The sequence below is a fragment of the Urocitellus parryii genome, chromosome 7, assembly GCF_045843805.1.
Source record: "Urocitellus parryii isolate mUroPar1 chromosome 7, mUroPar1.hap1, whole genome shotgun sequence".
NCBI classification, from domain to species: domain Eukaryota; kingdom Metazoa; phylum Chordata; class Mammalia; order Rodentia; family Sciuridae; genus Urocitellus; species Urocitellus parryii.
This window is the reverse complement of record NC_135537.1, coordinates 84,030,006-84,054,786: the sequence shown is the minus strand read 5'-3', so window position 1 is coordinate 84,054,786 and position 24,781 is coordinate 84,030,006. Positions and strand designations below refer to the sequence as shown.

Here is a 24,781-nt window from a genome sequence, read left to right as displayed (position 1 = left end):
ACATTTCTTCTCCAATTCCGTCTTTTGGAATGGGATGGTCCTCTTTCCCTTGAACTCCTGCGCCCAATAAGGAGTCCTGGAGGACAGTTTGGCCTTCTCCAAGGTCATCCCGTCTTTCATGGTCGATTACATTAACCACACGGGGAGTGAGCCACGAAGCTGGACTTGTGGTTATTTTTCATGTAATAAATAAATATTCCTTTGTATGACTCTCTGAGGCCTGTCTCAGGCCGAGTCCTCCTGCTGCCTGGTCGCTCCCACTGTCCCCATGGCAATTACAGATGGTCAAAGGCCGTGGCAGAGGTGGGCGGCACGCTCTGCCTCGAGGTGGAACTGTAATAATAGGGGGAACCTGGACCATCGAAATAAACAACACTGCTGGTCAGAGGGGAGGTGGCGGCTCAGCCTCCCGGCCTCTGCTGACCTTTAAGACAGCAGCAGTTAATCATTCACCCCGACCTATCTGATCATCAAAGATTAACTCCTCTCCAGCCCTGTCTCCTCCTTCTCCAACCTCACCTCGGAGTTGCCGGCCAGAATGAGAGCCTGTCTTGCCCCCTCCCCTCTCTTGACCTTCAACACCTGGGGGCAGGGAGAGGGCAGGAGAGAGCCGTGACCCATGGGAGCACAAGAACCAAGCACCAGAATTGCCCGACAACAGCAGGTCGCAGAATCTGATGCCCAGACTGAGATTCCCACAGGGCCAAGGAGGCCTGGGTTCCAGGCCTACAGCAGGCTCCAAGCCCCTGCTGGATAGCAGCTTGGGGAGGCTCAGCAGGAGGTTGTCCTGACCCCTGACCCCCTGCATGTCTCCTTGCCCTTGTCCTTCCTGGCTGAGGTGAACCAAGAGGTGGCTTGGAATTGTAGACATCTGCAGAGCCTAGGGCAGAATGCTCAGAGGTTACAGCAGCAGAGGTTCCCAGGAGGTCTGCCAGGGCTCCTCTCCAGTTCAGGTCTGCTCTGATACCCTCAAGGCCACCACTCAGGGAAGCCCTAGTGGGAGGCCTCCAGTTCCCCACTGTGGGCTTGCTTTCTCCATAGCCCAGGTCCCATGGCTAGACAAGGGTGGACAGTGGCCCTGAAGCCTGTTGAAGCCATTATCTCTCTCTGGATCTCAATTCTGCATGCTGTCCAGTTCTCAAACCAAATAGGCCAAACCTGGAGGAACAAGGCTCCCTGCTAAGGGCTTTGGTACAGAGTCAGGATTATCTGGGACCCACTTAGGTGGATGATGAGGGTCAGGACAGTGTTCTGAAATCAGCTCTAAGGAAGAAGCACAGCAGCGTGGCCTGCAGTGGCCGGATCAGCGTGGCCAGGGGGACAGGAGGGTGACCCTGCAGCAGCAGGCCTCTCTTAGACTCTCCTGAATCCGTCCTGGCCCTCCCCTCAAGTCCTCAGCTCTGAATCTTATGCAAAACCATGATTTAGGGCCTTAGGGAGTGGGAGGGAGATCAAAGTCAGGAATTACCTGGCTTCTGCCTTCTCCTGGCAAAGACTGCCCTCCTGCTATGTCCTGTGCCAGGGGACACAGGTCTCCAGGCCTTGTCTAACCTGAGGCCGCCCAGTGCTCAGTCTCCTTGGGCCTGGCCTGGTCCCTCCCACCGGCCCTGCCCAGCAGGGGGCCTGCCAGGCTGGGCTTACTCAGCAAGCTGGAGTTGGGGAAGCGCCAGGCCTCACTGTAGGAGGAGTAGGGGGTGTGGCCATAGGTGTTGCCCGAGAATTCACTTCCTGTGGAGGCACAGGTGAGAGGTCCGTGAAGAGGATGGTGGCTCCAAGGTGGAGCTGGGGCTGGGGGAGAGGAGCCTGTGGGGCTGGCAGTGGGTGAGTGGCAGGGGGAGGGGCAGGGCCAAGAGGCCTCTGCAGCGTCCGACCGGGAACTGCACAGACTGGGGTCATTTGGGGCTGTGCCCTGTTCTCCAGGCACCAGAGGGGCTGCCCTAACACACGGAAACACCCTAGCCCTTGAAGGAGCCCCAGGAGACAGACACTATCACTAACCCTATTTTACAGACAAAGAAACGAGGCTGTGGACCCACAGAAGCTCACGCAGCTGCAGGGCCTAGTGGAGGGTGAACACTGTACTGGGCTCGAGGGCCCAGCTTCTACCCCTGCTTCTACTGCTGCCTGGACCTTCTGTACAGGGGCTCTAGAGGGGCCACAGCAGGGGGCCGGAAGAGGAGCCAGCTGTGAAGATTTGAGAACTGGCTATCCTCCCAGGTGGAGGTCTGGGGAGGTTGTATCCCTCTGTAGCACCCAGGGCTGAAGGCGAAGGCCGGAGAAGAGGGAGGAGCCTGCAGGGCATCCAGTTCTTGGGGACGCTGTGTTCTGGAACTTACTCTGAGAATTTGTCACCATTGTAAGCAAACCCAGGGCATGAATTTATTTACACAGAGTAGACCAGATCACCTTCTTCCGTGAGTAGATCATGGCTTCCCCACAGGACTTATTTCCCAGAGGAATTACTTAAGAAATCTCTGACATAGCAGCAACAATTCTGCTTTCACAATCATCCCATGGGGCACTCGGCCACACAGCCAATTTAAAGACCAGGACACTGAAGCGCAGCCGGATTAAGTCATTTGCCTCAAATTACACTGCTGATAAATGGCAAGGCAGGACTTGATCTTAGAACGCTTGACCCTAAATTCCAGAAAGTTTCTTTATCACTTATAAGACAATGTCATTTACAAAGACAGGTTCCCGCCAACCCTGAGATCCAGTGAATGACCCACAGCCTTTTGGAAACTCATCTGCGATTATGAGCTAAGTGCTTTCTGTGGTTCCGCATCTTCTTCCCAGACTGTTTGAAGTCAAATCCCTGTCTCTTACTTCCTGGCTCTATTAACTTGGAGAAGTCACTTGGCCTCTCTGAGCCTCGTTTCCCTCATTTGTCCAATGGAGCAAATTATTGCCCCCCTACTCATGGGGCTAAACATGGTAATACGTAATATATAATTGTGCTTGGAATATAAGAAGCACTCAATAATTGTTAGCTTTTTAATTAGTCTCCCATGAAACAGGTGCTAAATAAAGTTCCACTCAAATCTGTCATACAACCAGCCTTAGAGCTAGGTTGGGTCCAGTGGGGGCTGCTTCCTTGCAGAGAAGTAGGCATAGTGCAGGAGGAGCGGAGGTGGGCACCCGCCCTTGAACTACCCTGTTGACTGCCCCTCTCTTCCATCTCCCTGGCCTCACAGCATGGCCCCACCCTGGCTTTCACCCCACCCTTCTCAAAGCTGAGTGCTGAAGGCTCCAAAGGACGTGGAAGAGACGGAAGCCTTATGTTTGCCCCTCACAGTGCCACTCATTCATGCATCCGCTCACCTGCACAGGGACTCAGTTACTGAACACACTGGGCACCTGGGCCTCAGCCCCAGGGCAGCCCGGGTGGAGGTGGGGGCTCGGGGAGGAACACTTCTGGGTGTGGCCTCTTCCCACCACCAGATCTGTCCACCTGCTGGACCAGGGAAGACAGAATGTCCTGTCCTCCTCCCTCGGCATGTGCAGTCCTCCTGCACAGTCCCCTTCTTTCTACTTTAGTGGTCTCTTCCTTTCCCATTCATCACGCCCTGTAGCCTATGATCATGGCTCTGCTATTTTCTACCTGCAAAAAATTTGCCAGGGTGGCAGCATGCACCTATAACCCCAGTGATTTGGGAGGCTGAGGCAGGAGGATCAAAAGTTCTAGCCTATCCTTAGCAACTTAGCAAGGCCCTAAGCAACTTAGCAAGTCTCTGTCTCAAATAAAAAGGACTGGGGATGTGGCTCAGTGGTAAAAAGCCCCTGGGCTAAATCCCCAGTACCAAAAACAAACAAACGAACAAACAAAAAAACCCAACTTTTTCCTACCCCAGAGCCCTTTCTAGCCATCTGCCCCTTTCTCTGCCCCATGGCCTCTGCTTATGCCCTTCTAATCATGCCGATGCAGAGGCCTGCAAGTCCCACAGCCAATGGCTACTTCTGTCTCCAGGCACCTGCCCCTCCAGCTCACCACTCCCTCTGTGCCTTTGGGTTCCATGCGGCCCAAGTCCTGGTCTGCTTCTGGCTTGTCTCTGCTCCCCACACTCTTTGCTGGCTCATTCTCTGTTAGAACTCTACAGTATTTTGGAGAAACCTTCTGTGAATTTCCATTCCTATTCTTTCAAGAGAATTCATCTAATTCCTTGGTTCGAAACAAGAGGATTGTACAGACTGATATTCAGAGGGTACTGAGGATCCTTTTCTGACCTCAGACGTGTGTCATGTGCCTGCTGGCATGTTAAACTGGGCATTTAACACGGTGTCTCAATCCTAATATGGCCTCACAGGACTCTGGAGTCCCACCTTTCACCCACTTCCTATCTTCCTCCCCTCATTGCCCACATATATGCTTCCCACCATCACCAATGGGGCTTGCCATGGCCAAACTGGGAGGGACCCCCGATCCCTGTCTTCTGATCCCTGTATCATGCCTATGGCCAGTTCCCCAGCAGCTTGGGTCGGCTCTACCACCAAAACATACCACAGGCATCTCCTTTCTCCTCCTTTGCTATCCAAGCCACCGGCATCTCTTGCGAGCACTACTGCAACTCCACCCTGACTGGCCTCTTAACGTCCTCTCTTCATGTCTACAGTCTGTTTTCCCAGAAGGCTTGAGTTGTCCTTTAAAACCTGATCTTGCTGCTGTGACACCTCCTTGTCCTGGAGTGCGCCCAGCTGCTCAGCATCTGGGTGGCCTTCCCTCTGTGTGCTGTCAGGCTAAACTAGTTCCTTCCTACCGTACGGCCTCTGCACAGGATTGTCGCGACCCCTTGCCCGCAAGGAAGACGCAACTCGGGAATCTTCTCTCAGCAGTTTATTCAGGTCCTTGATACTTTTCTTCTCTCCCCTGGATGCCCCTCCCAGCCTTAATAAAGCACCTCAAGCCCCAATGCGAAGCTGCCACGTGGACTTTTCTCACAGGGTGCCAAGTCACAGCGTGCCAACTCATTCTGATAAGGAGTTGTTTGTCACAGACTACAGGGGAAACCAGCGCCATCTTGTAATGGCGGCCACAGTTCACAGAAACGGCTCACCACAGTTCCCCCTTTTTTGTTTTTGTATGACAATACAGGCGAGAGTAGAGGTCCTATCCCACTGTGCAGAAGTGGCTGCATAGTATGGCTCAGCCCCAAGGAGGCGCCTTCCCCAGATCCGAGGCCATATCAGCCGACGCCTTTTTTCGTGGGGCGGGGCGTGGATAAGGTGGGGTAAGGAAGGACGTCAAACCCGCATGCAATAGGACATGCTCTCCTTGAGGTCCACTCCAAGGATCACTCAAGTGCAGTGCCTTGCCTCGCATCCTGTACCGTGACGATGGTGGACGGAGGGGGATAGCTGAGGCTGAACTGTGGCTGTGTACAATGACAAACAAGTTGACAGCACCCTGAAAGAAAGGCACGGACTTTAAAGCGATAGAGAAGCACTAGTGTGGAAACCCATCTGCGTGCAATGGCAGCAAGACCGGCAGAGTGCAAGGGCTTTCCAACACTAAGAGAATAGCGAGGAAAGACATGTCGATCCCAGTGCAATGTTATAATAACTTGGGGTGCAATGACCATGTCAAAGGTTTACTGTTTAAGATGCGAAAGCCAGACTTGAGGTGAATTGCCATTTTCTAAAGCTGCAAGAGCTTGTATGATCATAGCCTTATCGTGAGCACTGCGGGCCTTGAGGCGACAGAGAAACCACAAGCAGAGAAACATACCAAAGCAACACATTGCATCAAAAATGCTTATTCCCACCCACTCCTTAAAAAAGGAAAAGGCAGATGACAACCAATTGGTAAATTGACCCAAGGTCACTGGATTGACATGGGTGTTATTCAAAACAGCAATCTGAGTTAGTTGAGACTGGATCAAGTTTTCTGCTTCCATGGACCAGGTTCCGGATAGATATTCTCCGATGATGCATGAGGCATTTCTGGAATCATAAAATCTGACAGAGGTTATACATAAATGTGCTCGTTGATCAATACAACCCAAATGTACTAGGTCAGACAATTCCTCAACTTGAGCTTGATGTAACTCTATCCTTTGATTAGCAGCCAAAATCCCAGATAAAATGTGTTGATTAATTGTACTTTGAGATTTAGAAATTACTTGATTGTATTTTTACTGAAAAGCAAATTTATAGTAAACACATTTATCTCAAATATCTGTAACTGAAAAGGCAGAGTATCTGATAAATGTAAATATAAAACATAAATTATGGGTTTTCTGTTGAAGAAAAACAATTAGGCAAATATATATTATCTAATTAATTAGGCATGTACTAATTAATTTATAGATTAACAAATATAGGTTATCTAAATATCTAAAATATATATATAAAGAATAAGAACATAACTTATAATTGTATTAACTTCATGTAACCACGTGGTCTTAAAATATTTGGATCCATTTAAATTTATTTTTAGCTAGGAGTGCACTCTTCTATGTGACGTCACTTGATGTAACTGAAATAAGATCCTTGAGTATACATTTTTATTTTTATAGTTAGCAATGAAAATAAGGATTTTTTGGTCATCACAGGAACTTTGCCGGCTTGTTCCTGTGGCGAGCAAATGCATCCTCATAACCTTCAAAATTAAAAGTAAAATATAAAGAAGCATATTTGATATCTCTCATCAATAGAACATTATTTAGTAACACAACTATAGAGAAAAAGTCAGGTTATTTAACTTAGAACTAGCTTAAATTTAGGACTATAACATAGAAACCTGTGGAATTAAATTTTGTCTGAAAAAGATATCTTTCGTTAGCATTTACAGGTAGGCATTTTGTTGTAAAAAAAAAAATACAGGCTCTGAGCAGCTCCGGTAGAAACCTGAAACACAGCAGTACAGGTTAGTGGCTGGAAAGCGGGACTAGAAGTCCTGTCTGAGTGACTGTGGAAGAACCAATCAGAAGCCCGCAAAAGTGTGGGAGGTGGGACCAGGAAGCAGCTATGCCGGCCAGGCATCCCATGGTTACCATGGTGATGCAAACAACATGGAGTCAGCTGCCCATTTTCGGGGCAAAAATTCCCCAAGTTTTCCTAGCCGATTGCATTTTGTTTGATTTTGTCTGCATTTTCTTCCGCCTTCTGGGGTTGTCCTCATCCCAATCGAGGTTATAAAGAGGGAGCCTGACAGCGATCCAGCGATCGGGGCCGTAGGTGCTTTAAATCTTGACTTCCTTAATTGACCCTCCAGTTCCTCCTCCTGCCAGCTGTTACCATGGAGCCCAATTAGTAACTCCCTTATCTTAGAAATGTAGTCAGCACTGTGAAGCCCAGCTCAAGGCTAGAGGCCTTGTTTACATATTTTTGTGAAAAACTAGTAAGGGAGTGTCCAGCACCTGGAGTGCTGATTTTTTTAGACAGTAGCCAAATAAAACAGGGCAACATGAAAATAGGAAGTTTATCTACATTAAACCTTTTTGTAGAGATTCTTTTGCTGAAAGTCCTAAAATAAGCCATGGTGAATATTTTGGAGAAGGTCAATTAAGACTTTTCTGTGGGCCTGATAGGGAGGGGGAAGATGAGAAGGCGGGGTTGAGAGCGGCTAGGGTGGATCTAATTCCTCAGAACTGTCCGAGCTACTTGTGTCCTTGGGAGTTTTTAACTCAGTCAAGTCCGGATAGAGCTTTCTCCTCTGTTTAACTTTAGACTCCCTTATCTTTTCATCACTCTTACTCCTAATACTTTCTGCTACCTCACTATGTGACCCCTCCGATTTTTCTTCATGCAATTGCTCAAGAACAGCCTGGCCCTCGCTCACAGCTTTCTGGCATTTACCATCCATTATACACCCCCTCACTAATTTCCAAAGTGGAATGGTACTGCCCCTTAAAGTTCCTTGTTTGTAAGCGAAATCCAGATCTTTCCCTAATTTGTCCCAACTAGGTATAGTAAGGCTGCCCGAAAATGCAAACCACGGCGCAGCAATATCTGTCTTCTGTAAAAATCTCTCTAAAGTACTACGTTTCACTTCCAGGCCCTTGGAACGTAACAGGTCATCTAGGGCCAGGAGGAGCGGACTTGAAGACGCGGCACCCATGACACAACAACAAAAGACGCACAAAAAACAACAAGAGATACCACAAAAAACAAAAACGAGATGACACAACAAAAGAAACACAGAAAACAAAAGTGAAAGTACACAGTGCAGCTGCAATAAATATGAGGCTCTCTCTTTCTTTGTAGAGGAGCTGACCCCGCTTTGGACGCGGATCCCACCTACTGGGACTATCCCTGCTTCCATCGCAGATCCCACCTACCTGGGAGTAACCGGTGCACCACCCCTGACTGACCGAAAGTTCTGGTTCCCGGGTTTCGGCACCACTTGTCGCGACCCCTTGCCCGCAAGGAAGACGCAACTCGGGAATCTTCTCTCAGCAGTTTATTCAGGTCCTTGATACTTTTCTTCTCTCCCCTGGATGCCCCTCCCAGCCTTAATAAAGCACCTCAAGCCCCAATGCGAAGCTGCCACGTGGACTTTTCTCACAGGGTGCCAAGTCACAGCGTGCCAACTCATTCTGATAAGGAGTTGTTTGTCACAGACTACAGGGGAAACCAGCGCCATCTTGTAATGGCGGCCACAGTTCACAGAAACGGCTCACCACACAGGATGTTCTTTTGGGGCCAGGGATGGTCAGCCCCAGTTTATCACTTGGCTGACCACTTTGAACACCTTCTCAGAGAGGCCTTCCCTGATCACCCATCTAAAGCAGTGATCTCCTCTCCCTGTGGCTCTGTTACATCATCCCGTGTTCTGGTTTCCGCACACTTAAAACCATCTGGAATTATGCTCGTTCATTCATTGACTTGTTCATCACTCATTTCTCTCCATTATTAGGTCGTGAGCTCCATGAATAGAGGAACACATCCTGTGGGCTCCTGCATCCCCAGCATCCCCTCCAAGAGAATCTCCATGATATCTGTTAAGTGGAAAAGTGGTGAACAGATGGAGAGACCCAGAGACAGATGGTGTGTGCATGATGAGAATACCCAAGATGAGGAGATGACAGGTGGGAAGACAGAGGCAGGGAGAATGGATGCGTGGACAGATGAAGGTAAAGACGGTGTGGAAAAGGACAGATGGATGGACAACAACATGGATGGGAGGACAGGTGTGAGGGACAGATGGAAAGATGGCTAGATGAAAGAATGGCTATGTGGAAAAATGGACAGATAGACTGGTGGAAGAATAGATGGACGGATGGAAAGGTGGACAGTTGAACAGATGGAGGGATGGATAGGTAGATGAATGAGAGGACAGATGGAAAATGGATGGAAAGATAAATGGGTGGATAAAAGGCTGAATACAAGAGAACATGGACAGATGGATAGATGGAAGATGGGGGATGGATAAATAGATGGAAAGACATGTGGATGGAAATTAGGATAAAAAGTGGAAGGATGAATAGCTGGATGGGGAGCTGGAGAAATAGAGGGATTAAAGAAAGGGTGGATGGACAGATAGAAAAACATATGGATCAAGAGAGGGCTTAAAAATACGGGCTGGGGATGTGGCTCAAGCGGTAGCGCGCTCGCCTGGCATGCGTGCGGCCCGGGTTCGATACTCAGCACCACATACAAACGAAGATGTTGTGTCCGCCGAGAACTAAGAAAAAAATAAATAAATGTTAAAATTCTCTCTCTCTCTCTCTCTCTCTCTCTCTCTCTCTCTCTCTCTCTCTCTCTCTCTCCCTCTCTCTCTCACTCTCTCTTTAAAAAAAAATGCAAGGTTGCCTGGACAGACAGGTAGGCAGGATGAAAGGAAGGAAGGTGGGTGAATGGATGGATGGAAAGATGGCTAGTTTGCTGGATGGACCATCTATCTGGAGGTGTTGGTTCTGCTCTAGAACTGATGTGAGGGTCCTTGAGTTAGTGGGGCTGGAACCAAAAAAATAAAAATAAATGAGAGAGGAGAGGACAGGAAAAGACAGAGATACACAGAGAGGGAGAGACAGAAAAAACACAATGGAAAGTGAATGGACCAAGGAATCTGCATCCTGACCCTTCTCCTATGCTACTTCCTAGAGCTTACGTTTGTTTCTGGGGTGGCTGGAGGCAGCATGTCGAAGCGGAAGGAGCCCTAGATTTGGAATCAGAAGATTTGTGAGCAACTCAGCTGCTGAGTATTGTGAAGACCCAGAGCACACTGTTTGCTTTTCTAAGTCTTCTTGTCTACAAAACAGAGGTAACGTCAGCCTCCCAGTCTATGGTGAAGACTCCATGGGAAACAAAGTCCTATGTATGAATGTCTGGGCACACACAAGTGCACAGTCAATGACCACTTCCTCCTCTCCACAGGGATTAAGAATGTCATTGACATGCCTTACTTCATGTGCTTATTATGACCTTACATTCATGCAGTAGGTGCCTGATGAGTTTATTGACATTAATTGAAGGAATCCCCCTTCAATTGTGACTGGGAGATCACAAGAGCAGTGGTAAGAGAGATGGACGCGTATTTTTTTCTACAAAAATAAAATTATTTTAAGAGTTAATCCACACAAGGGCATATCTAGGAGCCAGCTGATTTACTTAAATAGTGTCACATTTTCTTAAAATTAATTTGCATGCCGCACATACTGGGAGGCCCTTCATGTGCAAGACAAGGTCCCTTCCTCTCGAAATCCACTTGTAGTCAGGGTGGTCATGTGTGTGTGTGTGTGTGTGTGTGTGTGTATGTGTGTGTTTCTCCACAGCCTGGCTCTGGTTGAGGCCTTACTGGAAATGACCTGGAGCCTTTGATGAGAGGCTCAAGCCTTCCAGCTACCTCCCGGGTCAGACTCTGGGCCCCAGGAACCCCTTGCCCTGGGCCTGCCCTCAAGGAATGATTCATAATTAAGAGGAAAACCTAGTTCTTTGGAGTCTTCCTCCTCCTCGGAGCAGGCGGCAGGGGAAGGTGGAGGGGTGGCAGGGGGATGGGGGAGCAGACTGGAGCCTGGGATTTTGATTTAGAGGCCCCATTATCCACACTCTTAAAAAAATAACCGAATCTTTTCCTTTTTTATCTTGACCAATCTCATTTCACGCTCCAGAAGAGGAAGGGAGGGAGGGAGGGAGTCAGGGGCCAGGAGGGAGAGAGGAGTCAGTATTCTGTATTTTCAATGCTGCATTAAGCACATCGCCATGGTAACCAGGCGGCAACAAGTACCAGCTCAGCAGGTTCCCAGGGAGCACTGGGTCTGCTTCCCTCCTCCTTCTCCTGCCCCTCCTCTGCCCAGGAGAGCCCAGCCCACTTGCCTTGCACAGGGTGCCCAGAGCAGGTGGTCAGCAGAGGGAAGTGGACATGCCAAGTCTCTGGGTGCAGAGCCTGGGAAGCAGACCCAGGGCTGGCATGGGGTTCATACATGCCCTGAGTTCAGAGTCCCCTCCATGAGCTAAAGTCCCCCGGACCTCTCTGGGCAGTGGAAGTATCTCCGTTCTAGCCCATCCACCCCAGGGTCTGCCTCATATGCTCCTAGATGACAGAGACTTTCTCAAAGAAATCCCCATTGTCCTCATTTGTTCAGACCTTGACACTACAAGTCACCACTGGATGACAACTGGCAGATAAAGAACCCCAAATGCCTGGCACGCAGATTCCAAGACAGTTCAACCAAGGATGGAAACCCCTAGCTCATCTCAGGCTCCTTAGATCTAGAACCTGGGAACCAGGATCCTGCTCATGCAGAATGAGTGAGTGGGAGACGAGAAGGCTGTATTTCAATCCCATCACCATCACCATCATCAATGTTCGGATCTCATGAAGGGATGAGATTGCAATTCATCAAAGTTAAATCACTGCGTGACAAGGGTGCTCCGAGGTCAGGCTCAGTTTTGGCTTAGGGCCTTTGGTCCCCGAAGCACACTCCATTATTATCCATCGAAGTGGTGGAAGAGGTCAGGGAGCTTGGACTTGAACATGGGTCTGTCTGAGCCCCGCCCTTTCCATCATGTTGGGGACATGGGCTATTTGGGAAGGAGGCGGCCAAGCTGGGGGCTAGAGAAGGAGCCAGGGGGGCACAGGGGCATCTTCTCCAGGCGTGCACAAGGTGCCCCTTGGGTCCATCACCCTTCAGTGCCCTTTGGCAAGCCTATGTATGGGATTCGGTCTGTCTCCTGCCCCTCCTTTGCAATGTCCCTGCACCTCCCCCATGTGGCCCCTCCCCTTACCTGCCACCATGCCTGCGATGGCAGAAGAGGCATAACTGCCCTGTCCACTGGTGGGGATGTGGGGCGGGTATCCGGGCAGTGTGGGCCCCACCATCTCTCTCCCTGGAAAAACACAGCAGAGTCATCAGTCGGTCAGTGGGGCTCCTGGGCTCGACGTCTGCTCTCCTTGAGTTCAGCAAGGTCCTGATGCCATTCCTGTCTTTGCCCTCCTCCTCTGAGCCCAAGCCCTTGCCTCTGTCAGGACATAGGCTCTCCAGGCAGCAAGGACTTGAACAGCACTTTTCTGTTCCCTGTTCTCCAATGGCTTCATCGCCATGAGTGTTATTCATATCATGATCCTGGAGGCCAGGGGATAGTCTGTGAGTCTTCCTGATCCCCGTGCCCAGCACAGCCGTCGGCACACCCCGCCTAAGTGTGTGCACAGAGACCAGAGTCTCAGCATCTTCTCCAGCTTCCGCTCGGAGGGTTAAGAGCAGACAATACCCATCGACCACCACCCTTTCCACTGAACCAGAGAGTGGGGTTCTTCTCCTTGACTTGGCCTTCCAGGGGAATATAATCTATCAGAGATGCAAGGGACACAAAACCCACTGCCTAACCCTAACCTAAGAGGAGACATGGCTGAGGGATGATTAGCTTTTACAGGTGACCACCAGCTGCACATCGGTCACCTGCATTTCTGAAAAAAATGAAAACTTTCTCAGCCACATGGATGTTACTGGGACATCTGTGTTATCTGTTACACAGAGAACTTGTGGGACATAACCATGCTGTGGTGACACCAGGGGAACTCTGTGAAGACCCTTCTCCCTGGCTCTGTGTCTCCTCTGAATCAGGAAGTGAAAGCTTTCCATTTAGGAGACGCAGATGACCTGGTAATGTTCTCCCCACCGACCCCCTGCCTGACAGCCAGGGTCCCTCACCTGTTCCCCTCTGCTACCACCCCTAGGTGCTGCACTCCAGGTCAGCATCTGGCTCACCCCCAGGTTCTGTGACAGAGATGGCATAGCCCGGTTTGCCCAGGGGGAACCAGGTGCTGACCGTATCCAAGCACATTTATTACTAATGTCCATTTCACTTTCAAACTGCTGCTGTTGCGTGATGAATTATTTGGCCCTCTGTGGTCTCTGTGGTGTCTACAGGGTCCCAGTCTCAGCAATATGGTATTTTAGGCTTGTTAATTATTCACTGTGAGTTTGTCCTGTGCACTGGAGACATTTAGCAGCACCCTGGCTTCTGTCTACTAGAGTCCAGTAGCAGTTCCCACCTGTGTGACAACCCAGTGTCTCCTGACACTGCCGTGTGTCACTAGTGGGGAGGAAGCGGGGCAAAGACACTCCGGGTTGAGACCTCTGTGTTAGGTTATGACCCAGATGCCTTCTGCCTCCCTCATGGAGGCCAAGTTTTCCTCCCAGGCTCCATAGGCTCCCTGTGAGCCCTGCCCACCACCTTCCCAGGGTCACCTCCTCAGGGCCACTGCTTGCCCAGGTTTCCTCCCCTGGGTGCCCCGAGGCCTTCACACAGCAGCCCCTTGGACAGGTGCCTGGTAATGAGGGATGGGAGGTCTGTCCATGGAGCCCAGTAAATTCTCAACTCCTCAGTGACCTCATCTCCCTGACTTCTCACTCCGGAGATTCCCCAAGGACATCTCAATTTTCCAACAATACTGAGTAAGTGCTGTATGCCAGGAAACCTCTAAGCACCTGGGGACACAGCAGACAGCAAGAGTGACCATGTATCAAGGACAGGCAGTAAGTCAAGATGGGGCAGAGGCTGGCATGGGCATTTGGAGCCAGGCCCAAGGAGCCAATGGACAAGACCCTGTGCCCTCAGCCTGGGAATCAGAGGACTGGGGGGGGTCCTCATCTCACTTCTGTATCCAATCTTCTGCGTGCCCTTGCCAGGCACGTATGTGCCCTAATCCTATTGATCTACTTGTAAAATGGGATCGAATAAACCTCACGTGCCTTATTACCAGTCCCCTGAAGTTGTCAACATACGCCATACCCAGGTTTTCATGCTACAGATGGACTCGGATCAGTGCAGGGAGCACACCTTAGAAATGGCCATGTCAGTAGACCTTGCAGAATAAACCCTCTTTGCAACGAGCTGTCAGCTATTTGAAGCTATGGGAGGGTCCTACCTGAACGCCACCCCTCACCTGTTGACTTTCACTGCAGGGTCTGGCCATGTCTGATGCTGGACCAAACAGGGTGGGACCCATTGGGATCCTTGAGGTGGGCTCTATTCACCTTGACCCAGGGTCATCAGGGGAACATGGGAGGGTTGGAGCAGAGTAAGGAGAAGGGAACGGTGGCATATTTAGAAGGAGCAGAGAAACGGGCAGAAGCATACCATGGGGACACCTGAGCTTCCTGGGAAGGACAGTGCCATGTGACCGACCCTCAGACTCAGCCCCGTGGGCCCAGGGAGCAGAGGCCAGCCAGGCACTGGGGACCACGAAGGGAGAGTGGGAAGGTGGAGGGGTGGTGGCATGGGGGAGAGGTGGAAGAGGGTGGTGGTGGCCGACCAGGCCTGACACTTTCTTCCCTCCTCCTTCCCCACAGAGGGGGATGGGGAGTCCTCTAGATCCAGACTGTGGATGGGGGAAATATCCCTCCAAACCACGTCTTCCTGCCTGTCACATGGGGCTAATTTGGGAGAGCTGATGACTGGGTTCACCTTCTCCTGGATTGGCGGGCAGGGGCGTCCCAGCACAGTGAGCTAAGAAGGACACGGAGGCAGCCTGTGTCTGCCATGACTGGGGACAGGGTGGTGGGGACCAGTCTGGGCTCACAGGACACCTCTCTGCTAGTGCTCTTCTGTCCCTGGCGGCCTCAGGTCCCTGCTCCCCCCTTCCAGACCTCATCCTGGGGCTTTCCCTCCATTGACCCTGGGCTCTGAAGCTGTGCAGTGCAGTGGGCAGACTCCGGGGCACACATTCCATTAGGCCACAAGTACCCCTCCCCCAGCACGAGTCCCCACACTGCCCCTGCAAATGGAATTCCTTGTCCTCCATCCCCTATGTTCTGATATTTTAATGTTCCTCTCCCTGGAGTCACCTCATTTCCTTTCTGGATCACCTGCCAGAGCAGAACTGGACACATTCCTCCCATGATACCTGGCCCTCCTGGAAAACGCTCTCCTGTGGCCCTCACCCAATTGTGCAGCCCTAGCCTATCCCAGCAACCCAGAACCCTCTTGGCCCCAACTCCTTAAAAAAAATTGGGGATGTGCAGGCTGGGAGTTAGCTCATGGTAGAGTACATGCCTAGCATGTATAAGGGCCTGGGTTCCATCCCTAGCACTGGAAAATAATAATATTTCTCCCAGAAAGCCAACAACCTTGCTTCCTTCTTAGAAACCAAACAGCAGATGCCATGAGCTTAAAATATGTTCCAGAACAGCCTAACACTCTCTCTCTCTCTCTCTCTCTCTCTCTCTCTCTCTCTCTCTCTCTCTCTCTTTTAAGACTCTTCATCCTTAATTTGTGTAATTCCATTTCCTCTGCATACAACATATTTCCAATGTGGCCTTATTTTTAAGAAGTTGACATAGGCCCAGGCCCAAGTTGACTGGCTGGGAGGTGGGATTCTCTAAGACATCTCTAGCACCCCAGGATCATTGGTAAGTATTCTAGAGAGTGGCAGAGCTGGGCAGGAAGACCTTAGCTGGAGGAATGCAGAGGGTAGAGGTGACTTCAGACTATTTCATTTGCCCCCTTTGATGTCTGCCCTCTGTGTGACCCCTTTTCAATTCCTTATCTTGTTCTGATAGCATGGAGAATTATGGCAACCCAGAAATCTCTTTGGCAGGACTAAATATAATTTTGCACAAAAGGACGGAGGAGGGTAATGAGGTCTTTGATGATAAAACCTAACTTCAAGCTTTCTGATCAGCTGAGCTGCAGTCAGCCTTGGAGCAGCAGGGCAAGATTGGCCTTGATGTTACTGGCAGGGCCGGGCTGCGGGATCCGCACTGGGATGTGGACTGGGCTGTCCAAAGAGGACTGGCAGGCATCTCAGGGGCAGTCTATTCCCTAATGCTTCCTCCTTCTTGAAGCTGAGACTCAGAAGGGAAGTCACCCTGGACATCACAGTAACAGAGCTACCAGCTTTGGAATGCTGCTCAGTGGAAGCAGGTAAAGGGGTTGCAGGAAATGTCAGGAGGCCCTCGGGACACACAGTAGAGGGGAGCCAGGAAGGTCCATGCAGGTCACAGCTGAGCTGATTATGGAATGGAAACTTCCAGACGGTCCCTCCTCTCCCTGTCTGCAGAATTTCCTAGGAGAGCTCGGTCTCTGCTTCCTTTCCTTTCTTTCAAATTTCACCTCTTCTAGGTCTGCAGCCCCCCAGACCCTTGAGCTCATGCCCCTCTGGTCCTCCTCTGTCCTATCCTGTCCTCTGAGACCTCCCACCAGGGCTCAGCCTTGTTAGGAATATAGGTCCAACCTTGACCATAGGCCTCAGCTAGACAGTGTGAAGAGCTCCAGGCCAATACCCCGAGGTCAGCACGGTTGCCAGCCATTGCCTGCCTGCCCTTCAACTGCAGGACTGGCTTGGCTCCTTGAACAGCAGCCCTGACTTGCTTCCTGCTCCCAGCCACCTGCCTGGACCCAGTCCCTCCAAGCCTGGACACGCCTTGCCCTTCGTGGGGCACTTGCCTCTGTGCTGAATCTCCAGCTCTGGGGCCAGCCACTGGTCTCCATGAGTGCTCACACCTGAAGTGCAACAGCATCTGGGCCTGGCTTTGAGGTCACCTGCCAGGACATGACAGTGCTGTATATCTGGCTGCCTGCTGCCTCAGGGACCACCTGCTGTCTATTGCCAGCTGCTTGGTCCTGTGGGTTGGATCAGCTCCCTGTCCCACAGCTGGCTTGAGTGGGCTTGTCCACTAAATGAAAAGCCAAAGAGCCAATAAAATGTTGGTTGACTGCACTTGCAGCCTTCCTTAAAAGGGAACTGGGGAGGCCGGGCATGGTGGTGCACACCTGTAATCCCTGGGAGGCTGAGGCAGGAGGATAGCGAGTTTAAAACCAGCCTCAGCAAAAGTGAGGTGTAAGCAACTCAGTGAGACCCTGTCTCTAAATAAAATATAAATAGGGCTGGGGACATGGCTCAGTGGTCAAGGGCCCCTGAGTTCAATCTCGGGTACCAAAATAATAATAATAATAATAATTTTTAAAAGGGAGGTCTTGGGGAGGGGAGAGAGTGTGGAGGGGGCCTCAGGATCAGGGAGTTGGCCCTGGGCTGTTGTGTGGGCTCTGATGTACCAGCATCCAGCCTCCATCTGCCCTTCCCTCTTTCTCACTGGCCCTGCCATGCCTTTCTGCAGCTCACACAGGAAAGAACTGTTCCCCATCATCTCTCCCAGTCCCATCTACTTCTCCACTGACCTACCTCCTGCCATTCCACAGGCACCTGAGTTTGCCCAGGGACTGGCCCGTCCACCCCACAACACATTCGAGCCTCCTCTACTCCTCCTTTCCTTCCACTGTCTGTCTGACACCATTTCACTCAGACCACAGCTTTTCTTCTTTAGTCCTCTGGTCAAGACGAATGACCCATCTCTGCTGAATTCATCCTCTTGACATTGCAAACTCTGGAGTCAACATTTTTTCCCTCACATCAGCCCTTAAACATTGCCTTTCTGCCCACTCTCTGAATGTCCATCTTCACCAACAGGACCTCCTGGCTTACAGGTGGGGATGCACCGGGAAGGGAAAAAATTCTAGGTGCTAGGGAGTAAACACAGGGTGGGTTATGAGAAAGGATACGTGCACTTGACTCAGAGATCTCTTTGGGCTGGTAGAGGTGCTGGCCCTCTGGGACAGTGGCTTCACATCCAAAGGCTCTCTGGGGGCAAAGCCTACTCAAACAGCACAGCCCTTCACTGAGCTAGCTGGTATACCTGGTGCCCATAAAGACCTTCATTTCAAGATAACCTGTGAGGTCCAGCATGTGTGAAAGCACGGTGCAGATGGCCGGTCTGACTCTGGGTTGTCTCTGTACCAGGTGTCCTTGCCCTCTTGCCCTGGTCTCTGCTCTAGCCTCTCAGGGTAGTCAGGATGGGAGCAAGGGCAAGGAGGCATTCTCTCTGTCCCTAAATGCCTGCACACCTTGGAGACAGCTCCAACACAAGGGAGATGGGTCTCTGCTGAGCTAATAGTTGCCTGGTTGGCCTCCTGCCTGGCTGGTCCACATCTGAAGTAGTTCGTTTCTGTGGATGCCCTTCAGACTTCACTGGGAGTCTCTGTCTCTGCCCAAGACAAACCTGGACTTTTACACACAGCACAGGCCCTGGCTGGCTGGGTGGATGCCCTTCTGTCAGGTAGACAGAGAACCTGAGGACTGGCCCTGGGATGCAGGTCCAGCCTCGGATGCAGGATACATGCTCCCACCTGTGGATGGGCAAGCTTCTCCTTTTCCGTGCAGGGCAAGGTTTTCTCCAGGTGGCTTGAACCTGCTTCTAGCTCTCAGTGTTTTAAAGCAGATGAGGTTCCTGACAGGAGGCCCGTCAGGGCCCCCCCTTACTCGGTTGAAAGATGCAGGAGCATCCTATGCTGGCCCTGCCTTGTGCAAATGGGGAGAGCTACATCACAGAGGCCCAGATGGAACTGGCCCCCATTCCTTTTGAGGACTTTGATCCAGAAAGGATCAAAGGTCACTGTCTTTGCTCTATGCGGTTTTCTTCTTCCCCCCTTTTTTTTTAACTTTAAGACCAAGACCAAATGTCCCCAGTTTCAGCATCTGGCTCCTTGCCTTTGGGTCTCTGTCCTTCCACGGGGTCCTGGGGGGCCTGCACCACTCCCTGGCACCCCCAGAGCGCCTGTCCCTTCGTAGCCTGTCCAGACCGCACCGGAACCGCGCCTGGGCGCCGCCACCTCCGCCAAGTCGCGGGACACAAAGCCCCGGTGCTGGCCCAGGTGGGGCAGGGGACCTGGGCCAGCCCGAGGCCCTCCCTCCCCCCGCGTACCTGCACGGGGACCTCCCTGTCGTACCTGAGAGGAAGGCCTGGCCCGTGAACTGCCCATACACGGAGGCAGAGATGAGGAAAGGCATTGAAGGGCGGGACCGAGGCGCCCAATTGCTGCAGATCCAAAAAGGCGGAGCTAGATAAAGAGGAAGGGGTGGAGCTAGAACTGGACAGCTCGGGGCTTTCCTGCTTTATGGCGAAGGGTGAATGAGGATCTGCCGGAGGGAGGGAGACAACAAGGAGAGAGGGGTGTGAGACGGCGGGGCGGGCACATGCACAACAGCCATGGATGCGGCCTGCGGCGGTCGGGCGGGCGGCAGGTGGCCGTGGGCCCACAGGTGCGATGCCGCCTGTGCCCGCAGGAGGGCGCCAGGAGACCCAGGAGGTGGGCTGGGGCACGCGCCCTTGTCCCCCTGGAGGCCCAGCCTGCAGCCCACCTCTCCTCTCCCGGCTGGGGCCACAGACGCTCCTCCTGACACCAGCCACATCTGCCCTCCCCTGCCCTCCAGCCGCCCTCGCAGCTGGGCTCGGGCGGCCCAGGCGCCTTGGCATCCTACCTGCCACCACGGGGTAGCTCTGGTGAGTCGACAGGTTGCGCCCCAGGGGCATGTTGGAAGGGGTCAAGGTGGACTTCACATCCTCCAGGGTGCTGTTGAGCAAGGGCAGCGCATAGAGGCCCTGCAGGGGAAAGAGGAATCAGTAGGGCACAGGGAGGACCTGGCTAAGTTTTCCAGAGCCTGCAGCCTGTCTCTGGACATGAGGGCCCTAATCTCCCCCAGGAAAGGCCCCTTTCCTCCTTGGCTCCTGGTGTCCCTTGTTCCAGGTGGCCTGTTGAAGGAATTCCTATTCTGCAACTCAAAGCCTGCTGTTCTCCAAGTCCCACAGTGTGAGTGCCTCTTCCAGGGCCCAGAGTTCAAGGTTGGCTGGTGGAAGGAGAGTCCAGGTACACGATGGCTGGTGTCCTTTAAGGAACTGTGTCCTGGCTGGACACTGGTCTCTCCTTGTCCCCTCACATGGTTTGAGCATGGTCAATGCCAGTGGCTGGAACAGGCAGTTCACAGTCCTGCACACCACTATTTATGTATTCACCTTCAAATAGAAAATGCAGGCACAGTGGGTCCCAGTGGCACACGGGAGGCTGAGGCAAGAGGGTGGCTTGAGTTCAAAGCCCACCTCAGCAAAAGCAAGGCGCTAAGCAACTCAGTGAGACCCTGTCTCCAAATAAAATACAAAATGGGGTACCTCAGTGGTTGAGTGCCCCTGAGTTCAATCCCCAGCAACAGCAACAACAACAAAAAATAAAAAAGAAAAAGAAAAAAGAAAAGAAAAGAAAATGAGGCACAGAGAGGTTCAGAAACTCCACACCCTCCCCTGTGGGCTGGAGGCGGGATCAGATTCCAGTGCCCTGCTGTGTCACCTGCTGCCCTAAACTGGATGACATCCCGACCACTTCTTACACTAATATTGGGGTTTTGCCTGTCAATCTCATGGAGTCCCCCCTTCCCAGTCCCTTGACATGAGTGCATGTGACCATGTCTGTTTGGTACATGTAGAGGCTGGACCACGAGGGTAAATGTCCCTGTTTTGTCCTAAACCTAGGACATCAGAGTCTGACTCTGGTCCACAGGACAGGTGCATTCTTTCTCCAAAGCCAAGCCAAAAGCAGCATGCAGATTCTGCTTGAAAGATGCTTGCTGTTCATTTTGGTTGCAAATCTTTATCAGGTGCTCTTGGTTATTTCCACTGAGCAGGGCTCTCCATAAAGCTGCAGCGCTTTCTGGTTGCATGCTGGGCACCTTTGGAAGCTGCAGGCAATTCTGGAGGGCACCAGGGCACCATTAGCATGTAGCAGCAATTACTGACTAAGTGGTGCTCTGGTTCCATGCCTTCCGAGGGCTCCAACTCCCAGGCAGGGCGGAGTTGCTCAGAGCCTGGCCTGGCTTAATGAAATTGAATAAAATCCCTAAATTCTAGACAGTGTAAGAAAAATTTGAAAGGCCTTTGGTTGAGTTGATTTGATATCAAAATATTTACTCAAGATATTTCTAGTCTCCCAAAACCAGGCTAATCAATGAAAGAAGAAAAAAGAAACAACTAGAGTCTAACGTTTTTGAATAGCTTAAACATCTCAGAGATGACTGGATTGTTTTCTGGGGTTGAACCTAGATTTGGGGCAGAGCTGCACAATGCTTCAGAACTCAGGCAAGCCAAGGCGTTTAGTCTACTTGACTTCCTGCATCCTTGCTCTCACCTGTGTGAGCAGGTGGGAATCAGACCTAGTCCTGAACTCCCCTATTCCAATAGACCTAGGATCTACTTGACTGATGTGAAGAGTGAATGAGATATTATCTACAAACTTATATGCAACATTCATCCCAGAATGCTTGCTGACAACAGATGCTCAATGAGCAGTTATGATAGATATTATTTGGGGGTTTGGGGAAGAGTCAGAAGCTGCCAAATTCTTGGTCTCTGGCATCATAATATCCACGCTCTGTTGGTCCGCTTCTTGGTAGGCTTGTGAACTAGCAGAAGGAGAGCTCTACGGGCTTCTGATGATGCTCCCTAGTAAAACAGCAACCAGGACAGAGGCCACCAGAAGTTCCCGTTAAACATTTCCCCCCGATTGTTTTTCCAGACAAGAAACTGGTGTCTTTGCCCCATGCTAAGGTCAAGTGTGAGAATCAGTGCTTTGCTCTTGGCTCCCCCAGCCAGAGGGCCTCTCTGTGCTCATGTGTGAGAACACAGTGTTACTCTGGAAGCACAGTCAGTACCAAAGGCTGGGGAGGCAGGGGCTCAGACCTAAGAAGCCCTGGGCACAGGCTGGGATCTCCGTGCCCCTCACCACCCAGCCAGGTGCCTGAGAGAAGGAGTGATTCACAGTCTGCACCTGGATTTCCTCCTCTGTAGGCTGCCTGGTGGTGGCAGTTTGAAGGTTTTCAGATGCTTTTGCTTGGTCTTCATTCAAACCAGGATGTATATGGAAGCATCTTTGCCAAGCAGGTAAAGTGGCACCATCTGAATAAACCAGGGGCTGATAGGCCTGAGCCTGGCAGCCATCTATTTCCTCAAGCCTTTGCGTGCTCTCTGGGCCTGGGCTATCTCCACATACAGGACTGGGTGGTCCCTGAGGTCCCTTCTAGCTCTGAGAGCCTCTCATTCCTGGATCCCCCGAATATGTATGCCAGCAGGGTCCAGGGGCTGTCTGTAGCCAGGCAGAGTCCTTTGGGAGTGAGGTTGGAGCCAGGAAATGGCTCTGGGACCCAGCAGGTGCCCAGGTGTTATCAGGGGGTTTCTTTGCTCTCTGGGGCAGCTGGAGCTGCACTCTGGTTTCTGCAGGCTTGCTCCCACAGAGAGGCCATCCTATAGGCCACTATGGATGCCCTGTCCCTCCTGGAGCTGTGCCAACCCTCGGATGAGCACCCAGGCCCTCTCCCAGGTCTGCCGATGGCCAGCTCTCTCTGCACCCCACATCGTTGTCACAGCCAAGGCTGATAAAATCGCTGACGCAGATCGACTGCCCAGCTGTGGGGCTGGCTGGGGGCCAGCAGTCCAGCCGGCCACTGGCGACTGTTCAGTTGATCATTGTCGGCACCCCCTACTGTCCTACTTAGAGCTTAAAGGTGTACATACACACACATAGTCTCGCCTCCGTTCTGGATCAGCGTGGGCCCCAAAGAGATGTTCCTCAGCGGGCTGACTTGGGGGCCAGACTCAATGCTCCCCAGACAATATGAACCCAGGGCTCAGTGGTTGCCAGGGAGGCAGAGGCTCTGCTGGCCTCGGGAAGGGACCTCTCACATCTCGCTCAGCTTTTCCCAGAGGCTGACCTGTCCTGGGTGCTGGGAAGAAAGACTCCCAGCAGCTGGTGACCTACTGTCCCGATTTCCCCAGGTGCCTCTGTGCCCTCTTGGGACAGCCTTGAGTGGCTATTCCAAGAGGCACGCAGAGTTCGGTGCTGGGGACGAGAGCCACGGCCGAGAGCCTGTGCCACCCTCCAGACACCACTGTGCCTCGCTGCGCCCACTAGGTCCTTTCCATGCACCTGAGAAGTCCCCAGGAGCCACGTGTGGGTCGCAGGACCAGAGACAGGGGACGGAGCACGTCTGAGGGGCAGGGGTGGATTTGCAGAGCGGCGTTGAGCTAAGTCATAGCGGCCAAGTGGTATTTTTCCAGAAGGAGAAGTAGGAGGAAAGGCATTCTCCGAGGAGGGCACATGGTGTGCCAGGGCAGAGGGGTGTGGACGAGGGTGGCATGCTTGGGGACATGAGTAATGCAGGCTCATGGGGTGTGCAAGGGAAGGTGGGGCCAGAAGGGTGCTCAGGTCATAGTGGGAAGGCCACTTGACAGTGACAACGTCCGGCCCTGATAGCACAGAGATGGCACCGCTGGCTATGCCACCCACCCTTAAAGGGACAGGCTCCAAGGTGAGGGCAGGCGAGAGGCCAGGAGTGGAGCTGCCGGAGCACCCAGGGAAATCGAGGCTTGAGGCTGCGTGGAGCAGGTGCCCCAGCCCCCAGCCCCAGAGCTCTGCGGACTCAGCCTGGCTCACCTGCTCGCCTTTGGTGTGGCCGGGGGAGGCATAGGCCTCGGGGTAGTGCTGCAGCTCGAACGGGCACTCGAGCGGCTCCAGGTGGTGCTGGCTGAAGGCGTCCGTGCGCAGGTGCTTCCGGGGCCCGCTGCTGCTGCTCTGGGAGTCGATGCTGAGCCGGCAGCTATCCTGGTCACCTGCGTGGCCAGGCAGGGAGAAGGCTTTCAGGGGACCAATCCACCCATCCCGGGGGCCAAGAGCCAGGCTCCAGGTCTGGGCCTGCGACCCTGCAAGGGACAGACTCTGAGTGTCTCCGCCCATCCCCACAGGACTCACTGTCATCCATTTTCCTCTTGCTGTCGCTGCCAGGCTGGGCGATTCCCAGGAGCCCGTTGATGGAGTAGGTGGAGCCCAGGGAGTCCGACTGGGGGGACTCAGGGGGAGTGACGGCGGAGCTGGGGACTGCAGTGGGCGAGAGGGAGAGTGTCAGGCTGAGGGAGTGCCCCCAACCCCTGCAGCCATCCTGGAGGGACCAGCTGGCCACGTGGTGACCCAAGCCCTGAGCCCTGGTGGCAGCTGGAGTCACCCATGCCTGTCCTTTCCACCTCTCTGTGTCCACGGGACCTTCCATGGGGACCAAGACAGGCTTGTCAACTCGACAGCTCCGTCCACGCAGGGGCTGGGGCAGGTGGGTGGCATGGGTGCTGGGATGCATCTGGGGGCTCCTGGGGGACGCGGTGGGGATCTGTGTGCCAGGGGTTTTGTGATCTTCCAAGCTCCCAGAACTCACTCAGTGTGTGTCCTGGACTCAGGGACTTGGTGGCCATGCAGCTGTCCATGGGGAGGTTAAACGGTTGCTGCACTTTGGTCTGGATGATTCTGCGAGGAAGAACAAAAATGTCACTAGAGAAAGAGGAGGAAACAGGCCCCAGCGCTGCCCAGGTGGGTGGCCTTTCTGACACTCCACTGGTCACCTCAGAGGGGTTTCCGCCTCAGCTAGTCCACATCCGTTATGGTGAGGATGCGAGGTGTCCCTAAAGCTCAGGTGTGAGACAATGCCAGAAGGTTCAGAGGAGAAATGGCTGGGGTAACAGCCTCAGCCCAGCCA

At 52.5% G+C, this 24,781-nt stretch overlaps 1 pseudogene; it reads right to left on the bottom strand.

Moving 5' to 3' along the window:
* Positions 1–275: 275 nt before the first annotated feature.
* Positions 276–24,781, bottom strand: part of LOC144256001 (paired box protein Pax-8-like) — a 55,524-nt pseudogene continuing 31,018 nt past the window's right edge.